The sequence below is a fragment of the Sphaeramia orbicularis genome, chromosome 15, assembly GCF_902148855.1.
Source record: "Sphaeramia orbicularis chromosome 15, fSphaOr1.1, whole genome shotgun sequence".
NCBI classification, from domain to species: Eukaryota; Metazoa; Chordata; class Actinopteri; order Kurtiformes; family Apogonidae; genus Sphaeramia; species Sphaeramia orbicularis.
Genome location: NC_043971.1, coordinates 3,975,043 through 3,985,881, shown reverse-complemented (window position 1 = coordinate 3,985,881; position 10,839 = coordinate 3,975,043).

The following is a 10,839-nucleotide window of genomic DNA, read 5'->3' as shown; positions in this document are numbered from 1 at the left end:
TAGTTGTATTTACAGGACACCAGGGTCATGTATTGAGAAATTCAATAAGGAGATTACTAATTTATATGAAAAAAAATGTGATAAGGTGATTTTGGTTTGTGGTGACTTTAACATTGATCTATTGAAATGGAATGAACATGCAAAAACAGCAGAATTTGTAAACACTATGTTTAGTTTGAGTTTTCACCCTGTAATTACAAAACCAAGTAGAATCACATTGGAAAGCGCAACATTGATTGATAATATTTTTACAAACATTATTGATGGTGAAATAACGAGTGGTCTATTTCTGACTGACATAAGTGATCATTTGCCAGTCTTTATAGAACTGGAAATGAACAACAAATTATCTTTAACCAACTATAAGCAAAAACCTTGTTTGGTAAGAACAAAGTCACCAGAAGCAATTATGGCCTTAAAGGAGGAATTAATAAATTATGACTGGCATGAAGTTTATGTAGATGATGTTAATGAATCATATAATGCTTTCCTAGACATATTTCTGACATTGTACAATAGACATTGTCCTGTGAAAGAATATAGACAAGATCTTAAAAAGAATAAGAAACCATGGTTAACTAAGGGATTGGAAAGGGCTTGTAAGAAGAAAAACAGTCTTTATAGGGAATTCCTGAAGCACAGAACGAAAGAAAAAGAGAATAAATATAAAAGATACAAAAATAGATTGACAGCAATTATAAGAACACATAAAAAAGCCTATTATGATAAGTTGTTAGAAATACACAAAAATGATATTAAAGGTACTTGGAAAGTGTTAAATGATATGATTAAAAAAAGTAATAAAAAGAATTTTGCTACATATGTTGTTAAAAATGGTGACACTGTGGTGGAAAATACAGAGGACATCGTGAATATATTTAATGATTTTTTTGTTAATGTCGGTCCTAATTTGGCAAAAGATATTACCAAGTGGGAAAAGGATGATAAAACCTTTAATTTTGCTATTGAAAACAATAATTCAATGTTTCTTGGTGGAGTTTGTGAAAGTGAAGTGTTGGAAGTGGTCAGGAAATCTAAAAATAAAAAATCTACTGATAGAAATTCCATTGATATGTCACTCATAAAACAAGTGATAAACAGTATCCTTCAACCATTCACGTATATATGTAACAAATCATTTCAAACAGGTACTTTTCCAGAAAATATGAAAATAGCTAAAGTGATTCCGATTTATAAAAATGGTGATAAGCACATGGTGTCAAATTATAGACCGGTGTCACTGTTACCACAGTTTTCTAAAATTCTTGAGAAACTGTTTGTAAAGAGGTTAGATGACTACATAGACAAATATAGGATATTAAATGATCATCAGTATGGATTTAGGAAAAACCGATCAACATCTTTAGCAGTAATGGAATTTGCAGAAAATATAGCAACAGCGGTGGATCAGAAACAACATACTGTTGGTGTTTTTATTGATTTAAGGAAAGCATTTGACACAATTGATCACTCAATATTACTCCGGAAATGTGAAATGTATGGTATAAGAGGTGTGACGCAAAACTGGTTAAAAAGTTATTTACAAAATAGGTCTCAGTATGTATCAATTGGAAATACAAATTCACAACTTAGAAACGTAACATGTGGGGTCCCACAAGGTTCAGTTCTGGGACCCAAGTTATTTATACTTTATCTAAATGATATCTTTATGGCATCTAGTAAGTTAAAATTTACAATATTTGCAGATGATACTAATTTGCTTTATTCGGGAGTAAATATGAAACAAATATTAGAAATTGTGGAAAAGGAATTGAGCAAGTTAAAAAAATGGTTTGATGTAAATAAGTTATCACTTAATGAAGATAAAACAAAATTTATGGTTTTTGGTGGTGCTAGGGGAAGTGATGATATAAACTGAAAATTAATGAAATTGAAAGGGTGTATGAAACAAAATTTTTGGGAGTGATTATTGACCATAAACTCTGTTGGAAACCACAAATAGAATATATCAAACGCAAAATGTCCAAAGCTGTTGCGATTCTTTATAAAACTCGAGACTTGTTAAGCAAAAAATGTTTGCATATGTTGTATTGTTCACTTGTAATGCCATATATGTCAGACTGTGTGGAAATATGGGGCAATGTGTATAAGACTAATTTAGACCCAATAATTAAACTCCAAAAAAAAGCTATTAGAGTCATAAACAAAGCTGGTTATCTCCAATCAAGTAATCCACTTTTTGTAGAATCTGGTTTGCTAAAATTTCTTGACATTGTATATTTAAAAACAATGGAATTTATGTTTCACGTTAAAAGTAAAAACCTTCCTTTTTGTATTCAGAAAATCTTTAAGTTAAGAAAAGGACATTATAATTTAAGAGGGATGTTTGTGTTTGAAAAGTGTAAAGTAAGAACAAACGTTAAATATCACAGTGTTTCAGTTATTGGTGTCAAGCTATGGAACGAATTGAAGGATGAAGTGAAATTGTGTAGCTCACTGTTGAGTTTCAAAAAGAATTTAATTGGTCAAATTATGAAGGGCTATGAGAGTAATATGTTTACAAAATAACTTATTACACTGAATGTAGTATAATTTAAGTTTAAGTATTTTTCTGTTGCAACTTAAGGTGTGGACATGGACTAAGGGTGTAAATAGGAGAAGCAGAAATAAGCCTCCGGCTTCAGCTTCTTCCTTTTTCAGTTACAAAATGTGTTAATTTTATGCTTGTTTGTTTCTTTTTTAATATGTAGGTGTTTTGTTTTGTTGTCTTTTTTATATGTGTGTGTTTTGTATCTTGTATTTAACTGAAATAAAACATTCATTCATTCATTCATTCATATATTCGACCCAATTTGTCTGCAACAGAGTTGACAGATTTTTCTGCAACTATACTGTTTTTCATATTAAAAGTTTTCAATGTTACAGGTTTAAGCTCAGCAAATACTAGAAATGTCACATTTAAAGTGTGTTCTATGAAATACAAAAGTTTCATGAATAAAAAAAAACACTCCCAATTTTTGTTTTCTGTCTCCATGTGAAATGTACCCACAATTCTGAAATGAGCCACATGCACATAATCCATGACAGCTGAAATAATAAATGACATTAGATCAAAAATACAATGAACCGATAGTCGTCTTAACACCATTATATACCAATGTACCGGCCTGCCAGTGATTTAACTGCACAACAGGAAAATAATATTCATAATCATGTTCTTCAGTTGTCTTTTATTACCTTCATATCTCCAGAGGGTCAGAAGGTCAGTCCACCATGTTTAGCGCCTTTTCCTCGCCCTTTTTTTTTTTAGAGTGTCATCCAGTTTTAATGCCGGTTTAATGGTGGACCACAGTTACAAACACTTGTAAAACTCCCATGACTGCAGTGCTCAGTGTCCTCACTAGACGTCCCTCAGGATGCTCCCCTCCTTCGGTTCACACTTTTGGACGTTCCACTTGGATTTGAACCAAATTTACAGGTTTGAAACCTCCAACAGACCACGGCGGTGTTTGGTCTGACCATCACAGGTGATCTGAGTCCAGGGTCCAGACTTCAGGTCCAGTATGAAAACACTTGGATGGTTCAGACCTCTCAGCCAACAGAAGGAAGTTACACAGCCCTACTGTCATTACAAACTAAAGAAAAGAATGAATTCAAAACAAAACATGCCAGAGAGACCATCTATGAACGGGGTTTGGTTTTTTTCAGTTATGTAGATGTTGAACCCACTTCCAAAAGCAAAAGCACTTTAATGAGGTGTTTGTTTGTTTGTTTTTTGACCCTTTTCACCAAAATTATGAATGAAATTCTGCACAAATGGACAAAGAACGGCAAAGGATCTGCCAATTTCAATGGAAAAGTACAAAGTCTCATTCATGGAAAGAATTCTGTTGGAAAAACGTAACTCGTTTCTTTACTACCCGTAGCCATAAGTCACACTATACAAATGAGAATTCACAACGCTGGAGGAATAGTAGCGGCCACACTGCACATCATTTCCACATATTCTGGGAATGCCCAAAAATGAACCATTATTGGAAAGAAATGCATAAAGCCATAGAACTCATTCTTAATACCTACGTACCTTTTGATTTCAAAACCATATATTTGGGATACATTTCTCCAGAGGTCAAAAACATAAACAGATACTTATTCAGTATATTACTAGCTGCAGGAAAAAAGGCAATAACTAAACGATGGATGACACAAGAAGAACCGACAATAAATAACTGAATTGACATAACCATGGGAATTTATAGGATGGAAGGAATAACCTTTACTGTAAATTTGAAGATGTTTTTTTTTGTGCAACACTGGGAAGGATGGGTGAGATACGTGAAGCCTTTGAGATCTGATTTTGTTGAGATGAATGCATGAATATGAACCCAAAATCCTCTGAAGGAAAGATGTTTTTGTGTTCTTATTTATCTTTATTTATACAGTGATTCTTTGCTTTGAGATCCTGTATGCAGTGCCATGCTGGATCATGAAGAGCTGCTGTAAATGTTTTTGTTTTGTTTTTTTACACCCGCTCTCTGGATGTGTATAGTTAGTGTATTTGTTTGTTTTTTCCATGTATGAAAAAAATCTGAATTCTTTCAATTAAAAGAGAATTTAAAAAAAAAAAAAAAAAGAAATTGTGCACAAACAACTGGACTGAAACATATCCAGTGTCTTTCTACGATGAAAGGGGAGTTTGCGTGCAGGAATTTCGATGTCAAATGCTTCTTTTTTCGAGAATTTAAATTTGATATCAGAAGTCAATAACGCACCACAGCTCATCTAACATCTTATATGGACGTAAAACAAATCAACACATCAGCACCTGCAGAGGTTAAACCAGAGTCTGTTTCCTGCCGTCATTTGGCGGTGGAGGTGACTGTTTTTGCTCTGAGCTCTCGGCAGGAGCGGATCTGAGCGCTGGACCGAAGCAAAGCAGAATAATTGTCTCTTTCCTCCTTAACAGGATTAAAGCCCAGCGGTGTGGTGGGTTCAGCCCTCCAGTCAACCGTACAGCTGGAAGCCGCCGGAGGCCCGAGGTCCGACGCTGGACAACTGCTAGCGTTAGCTGAGGTCATCCAGCTCCTCCGGGGTCTGCGGGTCATTGTGAGGGAAAACAACAAAACAAGATATCACCAACACCCGTCTGATGTCTGGAAGCTCCCAGAGTAGAATAATAGAATGAACTTTAGAAGGCTTAAAGCAACAAAACGCTTTAAAAACTGGTTTTCATTCTATGAATTAGTGTCTGTTACAGTGACTTTGGTTCTTTGGTAGTTTTCGGCTTTGCAGTGGGATTATTCAGGTCATGTGTGTAACATACAGTAAACTAGAACTGTATGGGAAAGGACTCATTTAAGGAACAATGAAAACCAGTTGAACTACACCAGGGGTCTCAAACATGCGTCCCGGGGGCCAAATGCAGCCCACCAAAGGTTCCAATGCGGACCGTGGGATGAATTTACAAAGTGCAAAAATTCCACAGTCAAGGCTGTGGAACTCATTTTAGTTCCGGTTCCACATACAGACCAATATGATCTACAGTCAAATAATAACAGCAGAGGAACCGACAAAAAAGAATGACTGCAGATTTGAAAGATTGAAAATATTACACTATACCTATAAATAATGACAACTTCAATTTTTTTTTCTTTGTTTTATTGCAAAAAATAACATTAAATTATGAAAATATTTATATTTACAAACTATCCTGTAACAATAAAATGTGAATATCCTGAACAAATATGAACAACCTGAAATGTCTAAAGAAAATTCAGCAAATTTGAACTCTTTTCTGCCTGTTCCTCAGTGTTTAGTGTCTTTGTAGATCTGATCTATAATGTACATATAGAAATAAGTTGAGGCAGAATATTGTTAAAATTGCACTGATTTTTCTCAAGAAATTTCAGTCTTTTCAGGTTATTCACATTTTTTTTTTGTTTGGATAGTTTATAAAAGTAAGTATTTTCTTAATTTAATGGTGTTTTTTGTTGCAATAAAACAGACAAAAATTTGGAATTGTCATTATTTATAGGTTATTCTGTTATTATTTTACTGGTCCAGCCCACTGGAGATCAAATCAGGCTGAATGTGGAACCTGAAGGAAAATGAGTTTGAGAGCCCTAAACTACACTGTTTGTGTTTGGCAGTAAACACTTTAAGTACAAAAAGAAACACTGTATAAAAACATTATACAAAATTATTAAGTGGTGCCAGGCATAACAAACCCCACCCCTCGCATGTATTCTATCTTATTTTGTCATGGATCCAGCTGATGCCATCATGTCTATGCATGTGCTGATGTCAGCATATCAACTGCCTCTATATAGACTACCGGTCAAAAGTTTTCGAACACCCACATTTTTCCAGTTTTGTATTGAAATTCAAGCAGTTCCAGTCCAATGAACGGCCTGAAATGGTACAAAGGTAAGTGGTGAACTGCCAGAGGTAAAAAAAAAAAAAAAAAAGGTAAGGTTAAATCAAACTGAAAAATAATGTACATTTCAGAATTATACAAAAAGGCGAACAAGAAATGGGTTAACAACTTAAAGCAGTTCTGCAGCAATGGAGGTTGATCAAGCCTGGAAAGTTGGTGCTACCAATTCCTCCAGGTGTCCCAACGTTTGTGAATTCCTTCCAACTCCCTGTGTCTGAAGAAAAGTAGTGTTGGAACACACTTTGGTACCATACCATTGGGAGCATTATTTAAACAGTATTGGACTGCAGAAAGTAGTGTGTTACTATAAAAATGGAAAAGAGGAAAAGGCAATTAATGATAGAAGAGAGACAGAGCATCAGAAGACTGAAAAATGTGGGTGTGTCCTATAGAGAAATGTCCAAGAAAGTCCAGGTGTCAGTAAGTCCAGTTTCCTTCACCATCCAAAGGCACTCAGAAACTGGACTGGGAAATGCTGACAGGAAGAGGTCTGGCAGAGCCAAAGACACAACAGAATCAGAAGACAAGTTTATGACAGTCAAGGCTGGAGTGAGAGGAGACTGACAGGACAACAGCTTCAAGCACAGTGAAAATAGTGGAGGAGGAAGCAAGTCTGAGTTTCCACTGTGAACAGAAGACTGAACAGTTGCAGGTTTGATGGGTTGAGTTGCCGCAAGAAAGCCATTGCTGAGACTTCAGAATAAGAAACAGAGGCTTGGCTGGGCCATGAAACACCGCCAGTGGACTACTGAAGACTGGAAGAAGGTGTTATGGACTGATCAAACCATCAGTACAATTAGAAAGTACAAGTAAGGGTTAATGAAGGTACCAGTGTGTCTACTGCAACTGTTTCTGCGCCTTTGTTTTTGTATTTCATCATTTATCTTTCTAGTGTGTTTTGAAGTGTAAAATTAAAGCCATATAAATAATAAACACAATATGCATCATTTTGCACATAATTTGGTAATAAATTAATTGAAATCTGGGGAGCTGCAGCTCTATATAGTGAGTTGAACCTCTAAAAAGAGCCAGAACTCCCATCACTAGTAGAGGGGTGAGTTTCCAGGGCCGAAAGAAAATACTCATTTGGAAAACCTGAGCAAAATATGGCCAACGCAAATGTTTGGATGACGTCAAACCACTCAACTTATCTGCATCACACACTGCACTATGGTCTTCTTCTGCTTTTGTCTAATGGAGGTTTGCAGTTGATGTTTTAACTCCACCTTCCCCCTCCTTCCCAGGGCTTTAGCCTGGAGTTTCCATATATTAAAGATAGATATACATAATTAAAACCTAATTTTCAGACATAAATACCAAGGAGCACTAAAAAAAAAACCCTATTTCAACTATTTCCCATAAATTCTGTTTGTATATGACTGAAGTGTGAGTGTAATTATATGTGCATTGGTAATCTAATCAGTGCCTGAGGCTTCACTGAGGCTGATTGGATAATAACAACTGCTCAGCTGAATGAGTCTGATCACACAAACTGAAGATTAATGTGAAGTGGAAGATTTAAGACCACAAGGAAATGATTCTGTCCAAAGACTTTAACTGTGTCTTTGTGAAAACAAGTCAGAGATCATGAAACTGAAGGGACATTAATGCACTTTTGACATTTATGTTTATAATTTGCATTATCTATCTATCTATCTATGTATGTGAAGTGATCTTGCCATGTGTCTTCGCAAAATAATATATGAAATGAACAAGGAAAAGTTAAAGGAATGGATTTATTCATTTGAATGTTTGGTTTCAATGCTTTTGAAATTCCACCTACTTTTGTTACATTTACATCTTTCCAGTTTGCGACACTTCTTAATTTAAGAGTGCTTTAATGTCTGAAAAGTTGTTTTCAAATTCTTTTTTATATACATTAAATCACAGGTGTCAAACATGCGGCCCAGGGGCCAAATCCAGCCCGCAAAAGGGTCCAATATGGCCCGTAAGATGAATTTATGAAATGCAAAAATAGATAGTAACAATCCATTTAGTTCAGGTTCCACATTCAGACCAATTCAATCTCAAGTGGGCAGGACCAGGAAAATACTATCATAATAACACATGAATAATGACAACTCCAAATGTTTCTCTTTGTAAATGTAAATATTTTCATGTATTTACACTAAAACAAAGTATAATTTTGCAAAAAAATGTGAATAACCTGAAATGTCTTAAGTACAATTTTATCAATATTCTGTCTGTTATTAAATGTTTTGTGTGTTTGTAGATCCACTGTGATCTGTAAGTTATAATGTACATGTGGAAATGATAAACTGAGGCAGAATATTGTTAAAATTACACTTATTTTTTCAGTTTGTTCATGTTATTCACATCTTTTGAAAGGATAGTTTGTAGATGTAAAGCTTTTCATAATGTAAATTTACTTTTTTCCCTCTAAAACATAGAGAAAAGTTTGGAGTTGCCATTATTTATATATTATTACCTCCGCCAAGGAGGTTATGTTTTTGCCAGGGTTTGTTTGTTTGTCTGTTTGTTTGTCTGTCCGTTAGTGTGCAACATAACTCAAAAAGTTATGGACAGATTTGGATGAAATTTTCAGGGTTTGTTGGAAATGGGATAAGGAAGAAATGATTAAATTTTGGTGGTGATCGGGGGTGGGCCACTGATCAGCCTTGGCAGAGGTCTGCGCTCTCCGAGTGCTTCTAGTTATGTTATTATTTTACTGGTTCGGCCCACTGCAGATCAAATTTAGCTGAATCTGGCCCCTGAACTGAAATGAGTTTGACACCCCTGCATTAAATAAATATTAAAAAAAAAAAAAAGTTTCAGTGAATCCAACATAATTAAACACCTAGTAAATACAGTCATATCCAGGGGTTGGATTGATATAAATGAATATTTGTGAAGCTGTGAAGCAACTAAATCTAGTCTTTATGAGACTTTAGGAAATGTACAGAATATTTTGTTTGATAATGTTCAATCTACAGGGTAATGTGAGCTTGTTCATATCAGTTGTACACAGTAAAACTCTGGTTCAAATACATGTGTGTGTTCACAGACAAACGTACATAACCCCCACACACACACACATCAGTGTAACCCTCCTCCCTCACCACACGCACACACACACACACACACACACACACACAACATATACACACTGTCATACACTCCTTTACACACTAATGACACCAATTACAAGCAATTACTCAACATATCTTGTGCTGTCGCCCTCTGGCTGTGTTTCTGTGTTTGGAACACGTTGATTCAAAGACACACTTTGACCTGATGGTACCTGAACGCCTCACACCAGCTCCATGTGCTGTTTGACTCCATGGAACTGACTCCACTGTGTTTGATTTCACTTCCACTGTACATGAACTGTTAGTGTCTGTCTCGACCCTGCGATATGGTGGTGAAACGTAACATTTCACACAAAATCACATTAAAGGTCCCGTATTATGCAAATCTCACTTTGTGACAGTTTTCTTACAGTAGTGTGTGTTGCAGTAGCCTCATTATGAGGTTGGAATCTGAAAACTGTCTGTTTCCTCCTGCCTTGCTACACCACATGTTGTGAAAATGCTCAAACGGCCCAGTTTGAGTTGGGTCCGCTTATGACGACATAAGCAGATTTAACTCCTCCCCCTGACTGTGCCCCCACCCTGCATGAAAAGGTAAGCCCCACCCTGGCAAAGCGAGCCCTGCCCTGGCAAAGTACCTCTTGGTCAACAAACATGGCGAAGGCGAGACAGGCGAGTTGTGGTGTTGTTGGCTGCACACACCAACACCAGAGTTTATTTTTGCTCCCCACTTCCGAGCCTCTCCGTAAAAAGTGTCTGGATTCTGTCTGTGATGCTCATGGACCAAACAACATTCCCAAACGCTTGTATGTGTGTGCCCGGCATTTCACGGACGAGTGTTTTTCGAACATGGGCCCATACAGCTGCGGCTTAGCACAAAGACTCCGAACCAAGAAGGACGCAGTACCAACGTTTCGTGACCCAAGTCCAAGTGTAGGAGATGTAAGTTCTTCTCATTTTTTGTATCTTTACTGCATAACCCTACATCACGGATAAGCTGGTGGTTGTTGATGTGTACGTCTAACGTTAGCATGGCAGCTAACATAGCTCGGTTACTGCTGCTAACGTTTGCGTCCCCGTTAACATGCACGAGCTGATAATATCCAGAGACATTGAACAGAACTACTGTGAACACGGGCCTTTTGTGGTTGGCATCAGTACAGTTAGCATCAGGCTTGTTAGTAGCTGCCTGCATTAGTGGCGGCAGGCGCTTTCCGTGTCAGGTCCACGAACCCGACACAACACCGCCGTTTTCCGTCGGGGCTCAGTCACGCCTCAGAGTAAAGAAAGCCAGTGTTTGGAAAGACGTTCTGTCTGAGACATGTGTATTGGAGACGAGAGAGGGCCATTTCAGACAGGTGACTGGTGTGTTCAGAACAGATAAGTAGTACT